General features: G+C 43.7%; 1 protein-coding gene across 2 annotated transcripts in view; it reads left to right on the top strand.

The window, feature by feature from the left end:
• Positions 1–20747, top strand: part of Prkn (parkin RBR E3 ubiquitin protein ligase) — a 1135485-nt gene that overhangs the window by 562063 nt on the left and 552675 nt on the right. The gene's annotated exons all lie outside the window — the stretch shown is intronic.

The raw sequence follows: 20747 nt of genomic DNA, 5'->3' as shown, positions 1-20747 counted from the left end.
CCTTACTTCCCAGAGACAGCCAGTCACAAACGTGCTTTTTAACATACACCGCCTGGAAGACCACAATCATCATAAAATGTACCTGCTGGGAAGCGGGTACACAGACTCACCTGTGCATTTCCAAAGTCACGCTGAAATGTGCCCATTTAAAAGCCTTATGGTGACATTCGGAGGTGGTTAAAGAAATGTCAAAGAAAGTCTGGTTCTGAATCTGGCAAAAGAAAAATGAGATAGAATGCTGTTTTTTTCTCCCTTTCCTGTTTTTTCTATTCCACACCAACCAAATATTCATCTTTTGGTTCATTTCTTTCCCCTATTGCTGCTTTCTGAAGTGATGGGAAGTTGGAAAACGCATCATAGCTGACGGGTTCTATGACTGAATTGCGGCTACTGCCTTTCCCATGTGCCTTTCCCTCTTCACGGCCCACACGTCACACAGAGGAGATGCTTCCCAGAGACCCTGGGCTCTAAAGTTTTCTCTCACGTAGTGCTTATCGTTGTCAGCATGTTTATATCATTTCTGTAATGCAGTCCGTTCGATCTCACAAACCTCAGGCCAGTCCTTCTCTGGCTCTTTGCATTTCTGGAGCTATAAACACTGTCACGGTGCCAACACAAATGTCGGTGTTGGTTCACAGACTGTCACAGCCAGTTGGCAGTTCATATCTTCTCTAAGGAGCAAAGTCTGTCAACAGCAATAGGTACAGTGTTTGAGCTGAATCGTTACATGGGCCTGCTCTCGCCCGTCTGCCTGGTGATGGCAGGGATGCTGAGGGTGGGTAGCAGCGGGCAGACAAGCATTCTCCATCACGCTGGGTTCCGGACCACAGACAGACTCTTTATGAATGCAAAGGCCAAAGAAAGAAATCTTAAGAAAAATGATGACCTACATGTCAATCACAAATCGTGATGCAGCCTTGTGAGTTTCCCACTGCTGTAAAATTAAAGTATATTGTTTTTAGAGCAGAATTCTTAAGTATAATTAAGTATGCATGTGTATGAATATGTATAATTATGCTATATATAAAACAATAGATGTGATTATGTATAATTACGAAATGTATGCGTGTTGAGATATATATACATATGTATATACATATACATATGTATCAACAGATGGAATGATAAACAGGTAGATAGAAAGATGGTTGGTATATATGTGTGTATATATATACATATATATGGTATTTATCTCTGTTGTATATGACATCTTGAACTCTGTATATTTAAAATTCAAAAGAGCAGAGTTCCTAATCTATTCCTAATTAGTATTTATCTATTTAAATATAGTCTAACTAGCTCACTTTCAGTAGCATCAAGATTTAACCTCAGTTATTGAAGTAATTAATATGGAGACTGAGGAGATGGCTCAGTTGGTAAACACTTGTGCTACAAACGGAAAGACCGGAGCTTGATTCTCAGAGTGCACATTTTCAAAAGGGCAGGTATGGTGTCACATACTTGTAATGGCCAGTGCCAACAAGGCGGAGAAAGTAGATTTCTGAGGCTCTCTGGCCAGATAGCCACCTACTTGGTGAATTGTAGGCTCAGTGAGAAATCCTGCCCTGAAGCAAAAGATATGGACAACATCTGAGGAAGGACACTGAGTTCTGCGTGTCTCCTGGATCCGCATACATGCACACAAAGGAAGATAAGGACCACATCTGAGAAAGGACACTGAGATCCTCGTGTCCTCTGAATCGCACACACACACACAAAGAAAGCAACACATAAAAATGTAGTTCACCCTAGCGCACTTTAGACAGGGCACACTGCACTGGCTCAGGTGTACAGTAATAGCTGTATCTTATGAAGGAGCATGGCATTTGTTTTGAAACACACCTTAGCCTTTCCCAAATAATCAGCTTACAGGGAATTTGCTTGAGATTAAAAGTGGACACAATCAATTAGAATTTTCTGTGCTGGTGCAATTAATTCAACTTTGGATATGGCAGAAGGCTTCGCATTTGCTATGCAAATTCCTTTATATTTTGCCTTCCTCAGTAGTCTTAACAATTGAGATCATGTCTGTACTGTGTCTGTCCGTCTGTTGGAGAGCATATGTTTATCTCAGTTCCACACACTTAGGCTAAGGAGAACCCAGAGGTTCTGATGTCTCCCGAAGGCATAAAGTCTACTATCAAACATTTCCCTGCCATGCCCCATGGCCTCAGTGGTATGTCTGTGTACACGAGTCATTTCTCGGGCAGCTGCACTGTGAAGGGACCCCATTAACCCAAATACATGCTCATGCATCAGTGGGAGTGTCTTGCCAGGGTCCCAGCAGTCTCAGGGGACCGCGGGTCAGCTGTATGTGGAGGGTGGCAGATGAGATCAGAGGCAAACCAAACGAGGAATGGACTCGTTCATTCCCCTTTCGTTCTGCCCTGTGGCTCCACAAAAGACAAATGCTCGCTCTGCCCTTAGACTGTTCTCAGTCATATTTTCTTAATTCTAAATAAAATTGAATTGTGAAAGCTTCGAAGTCAAACTCAGATGATGATTGAGTGGTGTCTGAGCGTGACGAAATGTTCTCTGTTGTCTGACATGCTATTTGGGTGACAAACTAGAAACTTCTAAGGGCATTTTTCAAAAACCAATCAAGTATTCAGACTCAAGGGCAGCTTATATCTAAACCAAGTTTTCAGTGCCTGATAAGAAAGTTTCCTGTTCTTTTCTGAGTTGCTGAGTTATTTTTATTATGATGGAACTGGATATTATTTAGCAAATTTAAATAAACACCAAATTTTTGTTCATATATGAAAATGTACTAATCTAAGAAGTATTGTTTTAGGGTACTTTTTTGAGAATTTCATAAAAATATGCAATTCTTTTGATCATTATCACTCCCCACTTCCCCCACTGAACTCAGAAGTATGGTTTTTAAAGATGCGAGAGGAGGTTAGGAACCTTCAGAAATCTGCACCCCTGTGGCAAGTGTCTCCATGTAGCTCATACCGCCTTAGCGTGGGTGAGGAATTCACTTCTATCCGCATCCAAGCAATGTAGCAACCCCATAGTGCTCGAGTGCTGGGAAAAATGAAAACAACAACATGAAAAACAACTCTTTGCCGCGGTAGCCAGGAATCCCAAGTTCTTCTTATTCTTGATGTCATGAGTCTCGGCTCTGTATTTTATGCTCTCCTTTGGATATGAAGAAATAATGTGTCCATGTTACCACGGTAGTGTTTGTCTTAATTAGGATTTCCGTTGTGATAACAACAACCATGAGCAAACATAACCCTGGGAGAAAGAGTGATTTCATCTTACTCTTCCAGGTAACAGTCGAGTGGTGAGGGAAGTCAGAGCAGGAACCGAAGTGAAGGCCATGGAGGGGTGCTGTTCTCCTGGACCACCCACAATGGGCCAGACCCTCTCACATCAACCATCAACTGAGAAAATACCCCCACAGCCTTGCCTATAGCCCAGTTTTATGAAGGCATTTTCTCAATTAAGAGTCTTTCCTCTCAGATGACCCCACCTTGTGTCAAGTTGACATAAAAGTAGCCAGCCCAGTGTTTTAATGTGAGAGCTTTAAATCTTCCACTAATTCCAGACGCTTCAAATTTTTCTATTAATGATTCTAAAACTAGAATGTCATTGGGGAAAGAAAGACACAACTTGATTATATCTTAGACAACAAAGAATTAGCAAAGGAATTCCTCATGATTCCTCATGATTGATGAGTGAAAGGAGGACCTCTGGATCGGCAGGTTTTAGATCAGAAAGATATAGTTATCTGCCAGAAGGGTGGCAGAAGTACGAAACTATTTTCTAAACAATTATAACTCAAATCCTGAGAGCTGGAGGGAAGCCGGCTCTCATGTCTGTGTTAGCAGCACTGAAGACCTCAGATGGGGTGGCAGATGAGACATAAATGAGAACATCAGGGCTTAGGAATGTGACGGAGCCCTGGGATCGCCTCAGCGAGGACACACAGGAGGCCGATGGAGTGAGAACAGAGGAAAGCTGTGAGAGTAATGGGCGGGAGAAAGAGGCCTGGTCCAGGGCTGGGAAAGAGCCCTCCTGGTCCTCCAGCGGGTGACTGATGGCTGGAGAGCCCGTACTTCATCATGCCTTGATGGCGGTCATTAAGGAGCCCTCATCTCTCTCGCTCGGGTCAAACTCTCTCAGAAAGTTATCAGGGGACCAGAGTAAATTTATTGTTAAAAGTACACACTGATTTTTTTCTCTTAAAGCTAGTTTTCCAAACAAGATTTAAAATGGGAAGTGTTATTATATGGACGATCAAATTTGAATAGATTCCATGAGTTTATGACCCACACATGGGCAGCATATTGGCTTCTCATGGTTCTTCAGATTCTCACAGCCTCTGAGGTCCCAGGCAAGGATCATGTCCCTTTGATGCTTACAGTTTGGGGAAAGAAACTCCAAAGCGATCTTTTTAGCAGTGTTTTCCTTGAGTAAAGACAAAAAAATTGCCTAAAGTTTAGAACAAGAAAAATATAATTTATAAAATCTGTGTCTTTCCACGGAGAGAACTATAGCTACCCTCCCACGGTTGATTGTTAGTTACTGTCAAACAGCAGCCACAGCCAAGACTGGTCTTGAAGAAGGGTCTGTAGGGGAAGAAAGGACAGTGCTCAAACTCAGCAGCGCAAGGACAAGAGGGAGTGGCTAAGACGAAGTGTGTTTTCTGTGCCAGGCTGGGGGTGGAAATGAGAATTTCATACACTGCTTTCCCAGGGGAGAGGAATCCAGTGTGCCCCAGACACCTAGACAGGTGATTGCACCATGACCTAAGTATCGGTGAGGCTGAGGCTGAGCTGACCCAAAGGGGCATCTCCGTGAGGACAGAGCAGAGGTCAGCATGGTCACAGTCGTGTGGCCTGGGTGCCAGGGAAGCACAAAACAGTGCTTCTGGGGGTAAGAGAAAGGGAAATTCCAGAGCTGGCTGTCAGAGACTGGGGGTGGCAGCTGAGCTGGGGAACAGGGAAATTCCACCGCAATAGCCAGACAAGAAACATTCATCAGATACAAAAACTGAGGGGTTCTAGGGATGGGAAGTTCAGACTCATTCGGTGCACGCATTTCCATTGACAGCTATTGTTGGGGAGAAAGCCAACACTGTCAGCTCTGCCACAGCCCTGCCCTATGCTGCTGTCCTGGGGTTTGTCAGAAAGGTGAAAGGCACAGGATGTTCAGAAAGCAAGATGGGAGAGAATTCAGCCTGCATTGTGCCGGGTCAGCAGGACTGGCCAGAAAGGGTCTGGTCCGTGGGTAGGAGTCCGGCTAAAGCTATAGAGGGAGACCACAGCCGAGGGTGCGACTGGGAAATAAAATACACAGAGTGCAGTTCCTCCTTGTGTGTCTCCTCTGTCTCCTCCTGTTTAGTTTGGGAGATGATTTTTATGTCATGGACTCTTACCCTGTTGAAGTTTGAATAATTTCAAAGGCAGAACACGCGGGTGAGCTGGTTAGGATAGTAACAGTATGAAGACCAAAAGGGAAAGAGGAGATTTTGAAAACAATAAAAAATTAATTATTCTTTAGCTTTATCCCCCTCCCCCACAACACACACGTTGAACCCCTGGGGTGCTGTGAATCAAGGTAAATGAGCACTGGGGTTTGCCTTTCTGAAAGCTAAAAACATAACAAACAAATGAGATTTGGGTCTGGAGTTGATTAGAAGAGCTGTACTTTTCTTGTATTGATTGGGTCATTAAAAGCGGCCAAATGGTTGTTTTCTGTCGTAACTGTTCACGTTTCCCCAGCATGTTCCTCAGCAGGGGTCTGTCTACTGGCTGATTGAAAATCTATCTTTATCTACAACTCTCTGTTATCTGCAGTGGCCAGAAGTGGCTGGCCCATGGAGAGGGACGCCTCTCCTCTGCCTTCTCCCTGTCGCTGGCTTTTGTGTCTCTCACTGGAAAGCCCAAAGCCTCTTGCCCTTGTCGTCAGCGTCTCAAACTATAAGGGGTGCAGAGACAGTAGGATTGTTTCCTGAGGAATGTTGAGGTATTTGTGCAGTCGACCCATCCTTAAAAATGGCTGAGGTGACTGGAGCAGTAAGCCTGACTCAGGCACCTTCTTCTCCTGTGCCCTGTCCACCGACCCCTGTCCATTCCCGGTTCTCTATTTTGGGAACAAAGACTGTATATCATTTTTGGAATTTCACTCAGCAGGTTGTGCGGTCCCGACTCCTGTCAATTCTCCTTGGTTCTTGAAAGCAAAAAGTCTTTAGAGATTGTAGACCTGTCTTTATCTGAAGGCGTTCCATCTTACGGAGAAGTATCTGTGTTCCTCTGGTTTCCAACAGTCATTTTCCCTAAAGTTATCTCATTGTTCATCTCTTGCCTGCTGTCTTATAAAAATGAACCATTTCTGTGTGATTCTACCATACCGTTAAAACTACACCGAAGCTCATAAAAATCCTAAAATGCATTAAATGGCTCTATATTGTATAATTAAGACTCATAGCACTTAGCACAATGTCCCTCTATGAAAACCTTTTCTGGGATCCAATTTAGTGTTTACGGTGATTATTAATTAGTACAAGACAAGTATTTGAATTCGGACATTTCCTTGTTAAAACAGTGGAAATGCTTTAATGGTCTCGTCCCTAAGAAGAGCTCCAAGAAGAGCCATATACTTTGAAGAGGGAAACATTCATTTGAATAAAGGCAGAGAGGAATGCCTTGCGAGACTAGTTATATGTAAGTGATTATGCAGACGACCCCCTCCCTAGGACAGAGCCATCAAACTCCTGCACTGGATTTCAGTGTCCTGTGATGACTTCTGCTGGGGCTGCAGACCAGACTGCTCAGCCGCACGGTGGGGTCCAAATGAGCAAGAGAGCAAACTGAAGAAAGATTGGCCACACCAAAAACTTACCTTGAATACTAAGAAGTCACAATGAATCAAAATCAGGACATGTGATTGGCTGGTATAAGTTATCTTAAATACTAAGAAGTCGCAATGATTCCATATCAGGACATAAGCACTGTTGGAAGCATGACATCACACTGAGAGCTAATTTGTCTAAATTTGCCACATTTTCTTTCCAACTTTGGCAACTACCGTACTTTTTCCAAATTCTGTCACAGATGCTTACAGGAGCCCTCAGAGGACACTGCCGAATGCAACTGGAAACAGTGAGGGAAACACTTGAGAATGTTAAAGCTGAGGTCAGTTTAAAGGGTGAGAGAGACAGCCGTGCCATGCAGTGGAGGAGGATGGCAGTTGAAGGGCTGAGGGGATAGTGTTTGTCTCCCTGACACTGCTGCTTTGTGGTTAAAGATGAGTCAATGCCAAAGGCCAATGCTGGGAGGACTTCCTAGGGACCACAGGCTCAGGAGTAACAAAGCAGTGTTACTTTGTTGTGGAGGTGACCCTGGTTTCGGGATTGTACTCTGGTGTCTAGCTCCACAGTGATCATGTCCTCGCTCTCAAGTGCAGTATCTCCCCTCTCTTCTGCTCCCCCGCCACCTTTTTTTTTTTTTTTTTTGAGACAATATTTCTAGAGTTTCTCACTATGCTGGAACTCGCTCTGTAGACCAGGCTGTCCTCAAACTCACAGAGACCCACCTATCTCTGCCTGCTAAGGACTAGGATTAAAGGGTGTGCCGCCACCACCCAGCTACTGCTCCCTTCTTTTCTCCTATCCTTGGCCCCCTGCCTCTCCATCACCACATCTCCTGAACAGCTCCCAAAATAATGAACACCAGAATTAACCAGGTATCCATCGTGACAACACCGGCTTCTATATTTGTGTTCAGGAGATATCCATATAATTAACATTAAAGAGACACAGCTTCTATATATAAATTTGTGTGTGTGTCTGTGTGTGTAAAACAATAATAAATAAGAAGCCATAATTTTGAGAGGGAGTGGGGAAGGCACAGAGGAGGAAATGATGTAAATAGAGTACCTATATATGAAATTCTCAAAACTGAGTTTGAAAAAATTTTCAGAAGCTTTCCCAGTGATGCTGCAGGAAGAGATGGCTCCAGGAGTGGAGATGGCAAAGGAGCTCCAAGCCTCGGCCCTGCACTTAGGGTCCATCTGCCAACATCTGCCATTTACGTGCACAAATAAGGATTCAGCAATTGCAGTGCCCGCCTTTGAGCCTCCTTGGCTGTTTCTAGGTAGGGCAGAGATAAGCAGTCTCTACCAAACCCTGCCGAGATTGCAAATTTGCTGCTAAGTGATTTTTTTAAGGACTGAGGACAATAATAACTTACAAAATAACAACTTAAAAAATCACCCTAGGCGCCCATCAACAGATGAACAGATACAGATATATATATACACACACACACATACACACAATGGAGTTTTAGTCAGCCATAAAGGAGAACGAAGTTATGTTGTTTGCAAGGAAATGGATGGAACTGGATGTCTATTAAACAAAATAAACTAGGCACGGGAAGGCAAATAGCACATTTTCTTTTATTTGTGGATCTTAGATTGTATATGGATACATATAGCACGTGCCTCTGTCTAAGGAGCAGGAGGAGGCCTGGGGAGGTGATCTAGGGATGAAGAGGAGGGAGGATGGAGGGTGGGTGTGGTCTAATGTGTGGGAAATAGGAAAACATTTGCCTTTATGAAGCCTGGTGTTCTACACAGAGAATACAGCAACAAGGAAACCACAGGAACAGCATTGCGAGTGTTTTCCACACACCGGAAGACGACTGTTGAGCCTTCCACCGTGTTCGATGTGTCACACAACTCTTTGGGGGATTAGGCACACTCTGAAATGAGCAGTTCTCTGTTTGCTTGTCTGTCTGTTCATTTGAGTGCCTATGTGTTACAGTTTCATAGACCATGGGGCAAATTAGAAGTCAGACGAAGATTTGGTGGTCAGGGGAATCGGCATAGAATGGAGTGGGCTTGGAGCAGCTTTGGGGGGAAAAGCTAATACTGTCTCCTATGCAACTTTACTGAGTTTTAGTGTTAGCTAGACACACCAGCACTCTGAGTCAAACCTCACACAGGCACGTACAAGGCGCACCTGGGAATTGTCATCATGTAGCTGTCGACTGTAACTGTGTCATGTCTGCTAAGGTTATCACTAGGTTTAGTACGTTATTTGTCCAGTCACTTGTCAGTGATACAGTCACACATGACTTTATGGAATGGCTTATTTCACAGTGGTTACATTTTCACGAAAAGAAAAGCTTAATATGAATTTGCCAAGCAAGATTTGTCAGGGAGCCAGAGGAACTTGATCTACCAAAGGTATCCAATCGAGACTTGGCATTGTCATCTACAATTGTGTTGAGATGCATTTATAGCTATCCGGGGACACTTGTGGTCTGTGGCCTGGAGGTCTGACATACCTGTAAGACTCTTGTTCTGATACACAGAGACTCATAACAACAGACATATCAGTGCATTTCTCAAACACTTGTTTTATAAGTGTGTGAGAGAGAGAGATGAAAGAGAGAGAGGGAGAGGAAAGAGGGAGTATGTGTGTGTGTGTGCATTGTGTGTGTGCAGTAGCCATGGAGACCAGAATAAGGAGTTGCAGATAGCTGTGAACACCTGATGTGGGTGCTGGGTACAGACTTGGGTCCTCTAAAAGAGCATTAAGGGCTCCTAATTGCCAAGCCACCTCTCCAGCCCCAATACCACATTTTTAAAGGTCACACTGAAAGTGTAATTTAGAGTCATTATACTCCATTGTTGCTGAATTATTTTCATGATAAATGTTACATTTTCTAATCATAAGAACATTGTGTTTCTTGAAAACAAATAGTTCATTTACTTTTACATAAAGTGTAAAACTCGTCTTAATGAAACTACCTACCAATAATCACTCTGAATACCGAATTGAAATTCCAGTCTATTTGCTGCGTATGTATCTGTGTCCGAATATGGACACTGAAAATGGGGCTGTTGCTCAGACATGACCCAGTAACGTGTGTTTTTACATCTTGTATGTTGCTCAGTTCACATATTAAGATGTGATGGTTTAAATCAGTGGTTCTCAATCTTCCTAATGCTGCAACCCCGTAACACAGTCCCTCATGCTGCGGTGACCCCCAACTGTAAAATTTTGGGGGCTACTTCTTAGTTGAAATTTTGCTACTGTTGTGAATTGTAATGTAAATATCCATGTTTTCCAATGATCTTAGGTAACCCCGGTAATTGGGTCTTTCAACCCCAGGGGGTCGCAACCCACAGGTTGAGAACCACTGTCTCCGTGCTGTCTGCAGTAGCGCTCCTGCTTCGTTCTCTGTGAAGAAGGCACAGTTGCTAAGCGTGGACGCTGGCCCACATTTTATTGGACAGACAGGCACTGATAATTTCCTCCATGTCTGCCTCTATAAATTTGGTCAGTGTCAGACAGACCCTGTAGCAGAACGGCAGCCTCAAGACCTGTGTATTTAAGGTCTTAGGGGCTTCACTCACAATGGGTTGGCAAGGTAGCCGAGGTTCTACCCACCCTACACCAATGAGAAGGTGGTTGCATTGAGGTCTTCACCCTCCAAAGTATTTCTGGGTCAGTTACTTAGGTGAAACCTGGAAATTTGTGTTAAATCACTCCGCTCCAATTATAATAGGAGTCTTTTCTGTTCATCTTAATGGTTATTTCCTTTTTTATATATAATTTTACATTATTGATAATTATTTCTTTTTGCTGTTGTTTAGTTTCCTCTTATTTTATAAGTAGCATAGATGAGCCTTGACTTTATTAGTAGTAATAGTAGTATTTCAATTTTATGTGTACGACTGTTTACGCAGCATGCACATCTAGTGTGTCACATATATGCAGTGCCTGCAGAGACCAGAAAAGGACTTCAGAGTCCCTAGGACTGAAGTCACACATAGTTGTGAGCCATCAGGTGGATGCAAGAATCAAACCCAGATCCATTGGAAGAATTAGCAAATGCCCCTAAACACAATCATCTCCCCAGCCTGAATTCTTGATCCTCCTGCCTCTTCCTCCTAAGTATTAGGATCACAGTCATACATCACCATATCTGGCATAACCGTGTGTATGTGTGTGTGTGTGTGTGTGTGTGCTTGAGTGTATGTGAGTACAGGCACACACATACACACATCCCAGGTTACCTGAAGTGGGAGTCCCCTCTGTATGCTGTGATTACCATTAATGAATAGGAAACTGCTTTGGACCTATAGCAAAGCAGAACTTAGGTAGTCAGGGAAAACTAGGCTGAATGCTGGGAGGAAGAAGGGTGGAGTCAGGGAGACACCATGGAGCCACCCGAGTCAGACATGCTGAAATTTTGCCAGTAAGCCACTGCCACATGGTGATACACAGATTAATGGAGATGGATTAACTTAATATGTAAGAGTTAAGCAATAAGAAGCTAGAGCTAATGGGCTAAGCAGTGATTTAATTAATACAATTTATGTGATGATTTTGGGTCTAAGCTAGCCGCGTGGCCAAGAACCAGTAAGCAGCTCTCCTTACTGCAGTTACACATGCAAAGGTCCGAGGATAACCTTGAGATTCCATCTCCACTTCCCATCTTTGCAGCGGGCGGCTCTCTTGTTGTCTTGTAACTGTGCTGTGTCCTCTAAAATGGTCCACAAGCATCTAGGAACTCTCCTGTCTCCACCTCCCACCTCACCCGGAGTGCTTTACCTGGGTCCAAGAATGCAGACTCGGGTCACCAGGATTGCAAGCAGGCCAAGTGCATCTGTCCTTGTTACCCTTAGTGTGTCACATAGGCTAAAATATCTTTTACCAGAAAGTAATATAGCCCACAGGCCTTTGTATGGTATTTCATGACTCTTTGGACCCTAAATCTTGATTTTAATTAGAGAAGTTATCTTTGTAGGCCCTTGCCTTTCAGCCTACCCCTCAGTAGGATTTTCTCTTCTATGAAGGTCACTGAAGAGCTTTGCTGAAGTCTTCCTGGCTTATTTATAGCCTAGCGTTTTCAAATGTCTAAAGATTTGATCCATAGTGATTTCATTTCAGTGTGAAAGGTTTTGTGTGAATTAGATTTTATTTCTTTCTCCACGCCAAGTTCACAGATTGTTTGTTTTCTGTATTATCTGTTGAATAAAACATAGCTCCGCGGACTCGAGATAAATCTAGAGTGTTCTGCTCACTTCTGCTCCCAGACAGCATGGCCTTGACCCTTAGCACAGAACACACACTGGGGTATCAGTTACGGCCTGAGCTCGTGACCCACACTGCTCTCGTCGCCTTTGCTGATCTCACGTGTTGCTCCTTCCACATGCTTCCAGAATGGCCTATACATTTTAAAATGAGTTAGATGAACTTGTTGTTACAAGTATATTGCCTTAGAGAAGTATAGTTAAGAAAGAATGCGATTTAATCCCAAATTATACAGTAGTAAAGGGTATCTTATTTTAAAATTGCTGGCTGTATTTGGAAAAATTCAGTCCCCCTAAACTTATTTTTCCATCACTTTACTATGTAAGTACACAGCAGACACCAGTATTGGCTGGCATTCCAAGTCGACTAAGAGCTGATGTCCCTTATTGGGCTGTAATTTTCCCTAAATGACAGAATGGAGTCTCCAGGACAAACTGAGAGACCCATTCTCTAAATGACAAATGTGAAGTTGGGCTCAATTTAGGTAAAATATGTTAAATGAGCTGTGTGAAAATAGTTTTAAAGTTATTTTACTTTAGTTATCTCTTTCATAGGTAAATTAAATATTAAGAAAATGAGTGCTGCAGGGCTCTTGCATTAATAATTCCTCTTAGCCTAATACTCTGTCCATCTCCCAAATAGTATCCTGTAATTCTCTTAAATACATGAGACCTTTGAGCAACTCATATAGTCAAAGTGGATGGAAATGAATATTTCATAAATGTGACTTTTATCATTCTGTGACGTTTTAGATAGATTTACTAAAATGGAAGGTGTGTCTAACTCAGAGTTCTTAAAGTCAGCTGACCGTGGGGAAACCTCAAAGCCATGTCCTTCTTGCCACCCTCACAGTAGCCACGGTACAGTCAGCTGCGGTGGATGTAGGGGGTCCACCAAGGAAGAGGGACTAGAACATGCATGTAAGAGAATGTCAAAATGAAACCCATTCTTCTGTTCAGCGTCAGTATGCCAATAAAATTATAAAAAGTCATTCGAGCAAGGGAAATCTAAGTCTTAATTATTTTCCAAATGCTGGTCGCTGTGTCCTTAAGCCCAACCTTGGTGTCTTCCCTTTGAGGAGTGATGGCAGGGTCTGTGGGGTTGTTGGGAGCGCTGGACCAAGGGTGAACATAAAGTAGTGCGGTACTGGATGCTGAACTCGGTCCCAAGCCGCCAGTACTGCCTGTGACTTTCAAGTCAAACCTCAGGTAAGAAGAGGGTCACTGTGATGAGGTTGTGAGTGTCCTCACCCCACTTCCTGTGTGCTCTCTGCTTTCTGACTGAAGATGGGGTGTGATCAGCTTCTCCTTGCTACTATTACGCCTGCCTTCTCTGCCATGAGGGACACTCCCCAGTTGCCATCATCTTCCACCCTGCCGTCGTGTCTAGTCAGATGACAGCTGATCACACATGTCTGGCACTGACCAAACATCGTCTAAATTTGGTTTGCAATATCAAGCAAGCTAATAATATTTTCAAAGAGGCTATTGTATATAGCTTTCAACTATGTCTATTCCAATTCATTTTTCTTAAGTTTCCAATACTATAGTACATTTCCAATAAAATCTAGTCTGTGTCCTATCCATTCACATAGAACCAATCACACTGAGGCCATTTTCTTGTGGCATATATAGTGTTTTGTAGCTCTTGGTCCTGTTTGTCAAAACGACCATTTTCTACAGACCATATTGGTTCATACATTCAGAAAATGTGTCGTGTGCAGACACAATTCTAGGTTACGAAGAAAAGAAGTAAAGAGTATAGAGACACTGGGAACAAGGTCACAGTCAGTAGTTATATAGTGGTATATTATTTGTGTTGTAATAAATAAAGCTTGCCTAAAGATCAGAGCACAAAGTAGTCACACTTGTCAGCCATACAGGCCAGGCAGTGATGGCACACACCTTTAATCCCAGCACTAGAGAAGAATATAAGATGGGAAGAGATGGCTCTCAGTCTCATTCTGAGATTCCTGGAAGCAGGATTACCGTTCGGACTGGGGTAGAGGTAAGAGCCGGTGGCTGGCTGCTTTGGTGTTCTGATCTTCAAGTTGAATCCCAGTATCTGTCTCTGGGTTTCTATTATTTGTGCTTCACAGTTAGGTGGAGGAAGAGCGTATCAGTAGATAATATTTTCCTGAAAGCTGCAGACTGATTTCTGGTCAGCTCTGAACAGGATAGACTTTCTAGACCAAAACCCAGTGACAAATCCTTTAAGTACTGAAGAGCCCATGACAATGAGCAGACCTCAGAATCCTGGGTTCCCACTTTGCCTTTAAAGAGCAAGACAACATCATAAGGCTAAGCCATCTTTGGGATTCCTTACCACTGTAAATATCATGTAGACAGAAATTCCATGGGCTTGTACCCTTTATTAAAGGTGAATGCAGATGGTACACTAATGATATAGGTATGAGCATCTTTGAGGTAATAAGACACATAGGTATAAGCATCCCGTGAGATAAGAAGACACACAGGTATGAGCATCCTATGAGATAAGAGGGCACACAGGTATGAGCATCCTGTGAGATAAGAGGGCACACAGGTATGAGCATCCTGTGAGATAAGAGGGCACACAGGTATGAGCATCCCGTAAGATAGTAAGGCACACAGGTATGAGCATCTTGTGAGATAAGAGGGCACACAGGTATGAGCATCCCGTGAGACAAGAGGGCACACAGACATGAAGTACATAAGTCTCTTGAAATACAAATCACTTCCTGAGATATATTTGATGTTGCAGTCATTCTAACTCATGTGGAGCACATGTTGTATACAAGTAAGTGTCTGTGCAATCACTTAAAAATTTATCCAAAGCACCAACATGGTACTTATCTGGGGTGCTCTCTAAAGAGCTGTTATAATATGCTTCAGACACCCATCTTTCTTTAGCCAGCACAATGCCTCTGCTGTGTTCCTGTCCTAGACAGCCTCTCCCTGAGAACTGACCACTGACCACTGTCACCCCCACTCAACAGAAGTGCCCCAGCTGGCCTTGCTAGCGGCTGTGCATGTGAAGTGCCAATACCTGCCTTGGGCCTGCAGCTGCCCATTGCCTCAGGCTGATGCTGCAGAGGCTCTGGGCTCCTTAGTGATTGGGTACCATGTCCCTCCTTCCCATTGCCTCAGGCTGATGCTGCAGAGGCCCTGGGCTCCTTAGTGACTGGGTAACCTTGTCCCTCTTTTCCATTGCCTCAGGCTGATGCTGCAGAGGCCCAGGATCCTTAGTGACTGGGTACCATGTCCCTCTTTCCCATTGCCTCTAGCTGATGCTGCAGAGACCCTGGGCTCCTTAGTGACAGGATATGGTATCCCTCCTTCGGCTGACTGCTTGGCATCTTACCTGAAGCCCCAGAGTAGCAATGCAAATGCACATCACTCCTCAGAGCCTCTGAAGAGGCAACTTCTTTCCTGAAGAAAGTCTTCTGTGTCCAGAAGATTCCAGAAACATCTCCACAGGATCACACAGCATCTGGGGCCCAGGGCTTTCTGCTTCAAAAGAGCGGTAAGCTACAAAGCTGCACCCACAGCTCCTGCCTCCGCAGGGCCCCAAACCTCTCTGTTTCAGAGCACGCACCTGGCTTTCCTTTGCTGCTCACTAAATGTCCATTTGGTAGCTGGACTCAAAACACTGGCAAACCTGTTTCATTGTGGGAACTGAAGTGACCACCTTGTAGGAGACAGAAACCTGGTGACAACTTTTAAAATAGCAGTAGTTCCCACTTGCTCCTGCCCATTGGGTTAAAACAGCAGTATACTGTAGAGCCGGGCTTTAGATAAAACACATCAAATGATCCAAATTTTATACCACAGGGCTCTGCTGGAACAGCGCCATGGAATTCTTGAAACTCCTCATGGGAAACTTAGTGACAGCCATTCTATGTTTCTGAACACTTTACTATTCAGTCTGATCAGAGGGAACACACAGAGTTCATTTATGATATGACGAAGGGCTTCCACACCACACCGGGGCCCCTTTACCCCCTCCTTAGTCCCATCTCTCCCCACAGCCTAGAAAGCCCTTCTTAAGAACTTCCTACTTACACCCTTTCTGGCCAGGGAACTTTCATTCAACCCCAGGCATATCGTGCCATGAAGCCAGGGTGTCAGCAAGGCATTTGCTGATAACACAACATAAGGGAAATAATTTTACAATAATTACATGCTATTCCTATAAGTGTACCGTTTATTAACGAGGAAAGCAATTTTGCATACCAATTAGATAGATATGCTCATGTATTTTGTTTACAAAATCTTGGTCATTTCAGAAACTATTGGAAATGTATCCCAAATTGAAACCCAAATACAAGTCATCAATTCAAACACAAATTTTTAAAACCAAACACTCTGACATATTACAATTTAAAGATGTCAAAATTTGATTCCTACATGCTGAGGAATGACGGCGAGGAAGCATTCAAAGTCACTGTTGTGTACAAGAGCAAAAAAAGCACTGTAGTTCCTAATATAGAATAGCCTGGAATCAGATGTCTCAGGCAGCATTCTGCGGCACTGTGTGGTGGGACCGTGGTGTGTGGTGGGACCATGTGTGGCGTGACTGTGTGTGGTGTGACCGTGTGTGGCGTGACCGTGTGTGGTGTGACTGTGTGTGGTGTGACCGTGCAAAGTGCACATGTTTGTGTTCAGAATCAAGGCCACCTGGAGTTGCACAGTGCCCCACGGGTGGCATGGCCAGAGCATCTTGAACGCCTTACGTGTTTGGCTATGAATTAGTATCGCCCATTCAGAAACTGTCTACCTTTCCCACTGTCTTCCACAGCCCTCAATGTAAGAACCAGGGTTCTAGATCATGAGCCACAGTAAGGTCTGGGTTTACAGAAGCACAGATTCTGCACTTTGTGCTTTGGTGATCACTGTCTTGTGAGAAAGCGAGGCCCAGAGAAATGATGCTGGGTATAACAACATATGTGCATGATGAGGGCTGTTAACTGGCCCGGACAAGGAAACTTAGCAGACATTAAAAACCTGAACTGACTCTTGAGTAACTTCATCATTTTTCTTTAGTTTCCCAATAGGGCAAAAGTCTTGCTTACCCAACTCTGCTTGGACAGGGTGGAAGGTGCATTTCTACATAAGAGCACAGGGGTCTGTCATGCCAGAAGCACAGAACTGAAAATTAGCCAACGGGACAATTTTCTGGAGGATAATGGCAGAGTAATTTAAAACATGTTGAACTTAATGTACAAGTGTGTTGTGTATTTGTTACCTTTCTCTCTGCTGAGAATGCAAGAAGCGACTTATGGGAGAATTTATTTTGTCTCATGATGTCCGTGCCAGTACTAAGCTGTCTTTTGCCTTTCCCCTCTTTTAGTCAGCCCAGGCCCCCAGGCCATAGCATGGTACAGCCCACGTTTACTTACTTTGGGTCTTCCTTCTGTGGAAGAACCCTCATGCAACACTCCCAAAAGTGGTAACCTGGGCAACTTGGTAACCAAGATTGACCACCAGAAACTCTGAGCATATGTGAATATATAAAATCAGGGGACTCTTAAAATGAACGCACAGAACAGGACTCGGCAGTTCAGTGCTTACTGGTCCTATAGAAGACATCAAGTTTGGTGTCAGCAACCACAATCTCATTACGTTCTGTAACTCCAGCTCCCGGGCATCAGATGCCCTCTGCTGACCTCCGTGGGCACTGCACTCAGGTGTGCAAACCCAACACATGTGCCCTCTGCTGACCTCTATGGGCACTGCACTCAGGTGTGCAAACCCAACACACACACACACACACAATTTTAAAATAATAAAATCTTTAAATGAATTCATATGAAGTTTAGAGCATGAGGCAAGAGCTTTAATTGATTGGAGAAAAAGCAATGCCAGTCTCAAGCAGAGTGGCTATGGTGACATCTAACAATGTATGTCATTTTTCTTGTGATGTGAAAAAATCCAAAATCTTTCGAATGTGCCCAGTTGTGGGGCCTACACCAGGATGGGACAATTATCTCTTAAATCATTGTCATTCAACATAGCTTGATATTCATTTCAAACAAAAAAAATAGAAAACAGATGTCTGAGTGCACACTCATATGTCCTTGTGGAACTTCACTGTCTAGTGGAACTTCACTGTCTAGTTCAAAACCAGGTAGCTTGATTAAAGTGGGCCTTAGGACATTTGAAGGAGTTTATGTTTCTAGCTGTCCACTCTGACAACCTACTAATCTGCATATGGCCACAATGATAGGGAATCTTACTGCACGGACCAGAAAACCACACCTGCTCTACCACAGTAAGGTGTTGGCACCCCTTAGAAGGCCACACTTGTTCCACCACAATGAGCTGTTGGTACCCCCTTAGAAGGCCACACTTGTTCTACCACAGTGAGCCATTGGCACCCCCTTAAAAGGCCACACCTGCTCTACCATGGTGAGCTGTTAGTATCCCCCTTAATACCTCCATCCTCAGGTTTTTGCCTATATCCCACACCTCCATCTTTGTGGCTTCTGTATTTCAAAGTGCTCTTGTTCTTTGGCTGCAGGGAGACCACAGGAGCTACTGATGGCATTCTGTGAACATGTTTGACCATGGAGAAAAGTGACTGAAAACACCAAGTTGGTTTTTCCGACACCCTAGTAAGATTCACTTCCCAGACTTCACAGGAAGGAAAACAAAGTGACTTTGCAGAAATGAGACTGAAATAACAGACATCAAACACAGCACACAAGTAATAAATAGATAGGCAGAGATGTGTCTGTAGAGGTATACCTGATAGATAACCAGTGATAGATAACCAGTAGTGTGTGGGTATAGGTAGACCTGATAGACAACCAGTGATAACCAGTGATAAGCAGTGGTGTGTGGGTATAGGTAGACCTGATAGACAACCAGTGATATATAAACAGTGGTGTGTGCGTATAGGTACCTGATTTTATGCATATTTAGCAAGAATGTGAGATAAGTCTGTCTTGGTGTTCACTCAAAGATAGACACACAGAGGACTTGGTTTTGAGGTATTAAGTTCAGACTTTTGGTAACGGAAGCCCCAACCACCTAGAGCTTAACACTAGTCTGTCTGCATGGTTCTGGAGGTTCCAGAGGGAGCCTGTTCTCAGCAATGCCAGGCACAGAAAAGCATGAGGGAGGATTCTGCCCCCTAAGTACTTACTACTTCCTAAGTAGTAAGTTATTCCACAGCCCTCATCTGGGGTCGCTGGTTGTTGATCATGTAAGTGTGGTTTTAGTATGATAGTCTAGTTCACCTTTCTTATGAGATAACATGGAAAATAGACATCTTCACAGAACTAAAACTGTTCTTCAGACACATTTTCAAATTTTAAAGTGTAGGAACACTGTGAAAGCCTGTAACAGGTCAGTATATGAAGAAATCACTGTTTTCCTAGTTCTACTACATATAAAACAGTCTCGCACCTAAAATTCAAACCTTAACTTTTTTGTTGTTGTTGTTTTTCTCAAATCATCTAGGTTTTGGTAAGCTTCCTTAGCTTTCATTGTTTTCTTCCATATCTGTCACTTACCAACCAATTTAAGATAACAACTGTAACATTGCAACTATGAGGGAAACCCATGTGTTTAGAGATCTTCAGCACCTCCAGCTCCATCGACCACTCTGCAATGTTCAAAGAGTGGTATTTTTTTAAAAGTATTATCTATAAAAGAGCATCTAGAAAAACATTCCCTTCTTGAAAACTAGATGAGTCTTTTGAAGACTTCACTGATATTATCCCTTCTTTGATCTTTTTCTTCTGAGTGACTTGGTCACTTAATAAACTTACTGTGATAAATGGTCCTAGTCCTCCCCCTGCTGACCCTGTGTCACATCCATGTTCATATCACATGTAAAGTAGGCACAGCCTCATGCTTGAAAGTATCTGGGCTGGACCAAAGCCTCCTGAGCCCCCTCACCCAACAGATGGAGAATACACTGCCATCCACAGGGAAAAGCCCCATCAGCCACCCTCTTCACCTGAAGCCCATGGGGCAAATGAAGATGTGCTCATAGAGCCAACAGTGTTGCATCAAGGCTGAGAAAAAAAATACTTCTTGTTCTTGGATAAGTGAGGTCATTTAGCAGTGGTGGGGCCACAGGTTAAGAGCTACTGTTGTTTGCTGTTCTCACAAGGTACACACAGAGGATTCCCCAACTGTCCATCTACAGGCCGGGTCTTTAAAACTACAGAACCCTCTTCAGCTAGGTCCTGTCGCTGCTCAGTAGATTGATTAGACATCAGAGCAGTAAGCCCAAGTGTCCTGGGAGGAGCCATTTCAATACGTCATCCTCATGCTCAGTGCTTGGCTACTGGGGAGTGATGGAGGAGGGTCATCTTTCTATCTGTTGTTTCATTGGTTAAGTAATAAAGAAACTGCTTGGCCTCTGATAGGACAAAAAATTAGATAGGCAGAGTAGACAGAAAAGAATGCTGGGAGAAAGAAGCTGAGTCAAGGAGTCGCCATGATTCTCCTACTCCAGGCGGACGCAGGTTAAGATCTTTCCTGGTAAGCCAGCTCGTGGGATACACAGATTATTAGAAATGGGTTAGATCAATATGTAAGAGATGGCCAATAAGAGGCTAAAGCTAATGGGCCAAGCAGTTTAAAAGAATACAGTTTCCATGTAATTATTTTGGGTAAAGCTAGCCGGGTGGCGGGATACAGCCCCGCTGCTCCCATTACTACAGGGGAGTTTGTTCTGAGCTCCACCA

This window comes from Alexandromys fortis, unplaced genomic scaffold (genome assembly GCF_014885135.2).
Source record: "Alexandromys fortis isolate MF-2015 unplaced genomic scaffold, M_Fortis_MF-2015_v1.1 scaffold_23, whole genome shotgun sequence".
NCBI classification, from domain to species: Eukaryota; Metazoa; Chordata; class Mammalia; order Rodentia; family Cricetidae; genus Alexandromys; species Alexandromys fortis.
The sequence above is the reverse complement of the archived record's forward strand: the minus strand, read 5'-3'. Positions and strand labels throughout refer to the sequence as shown.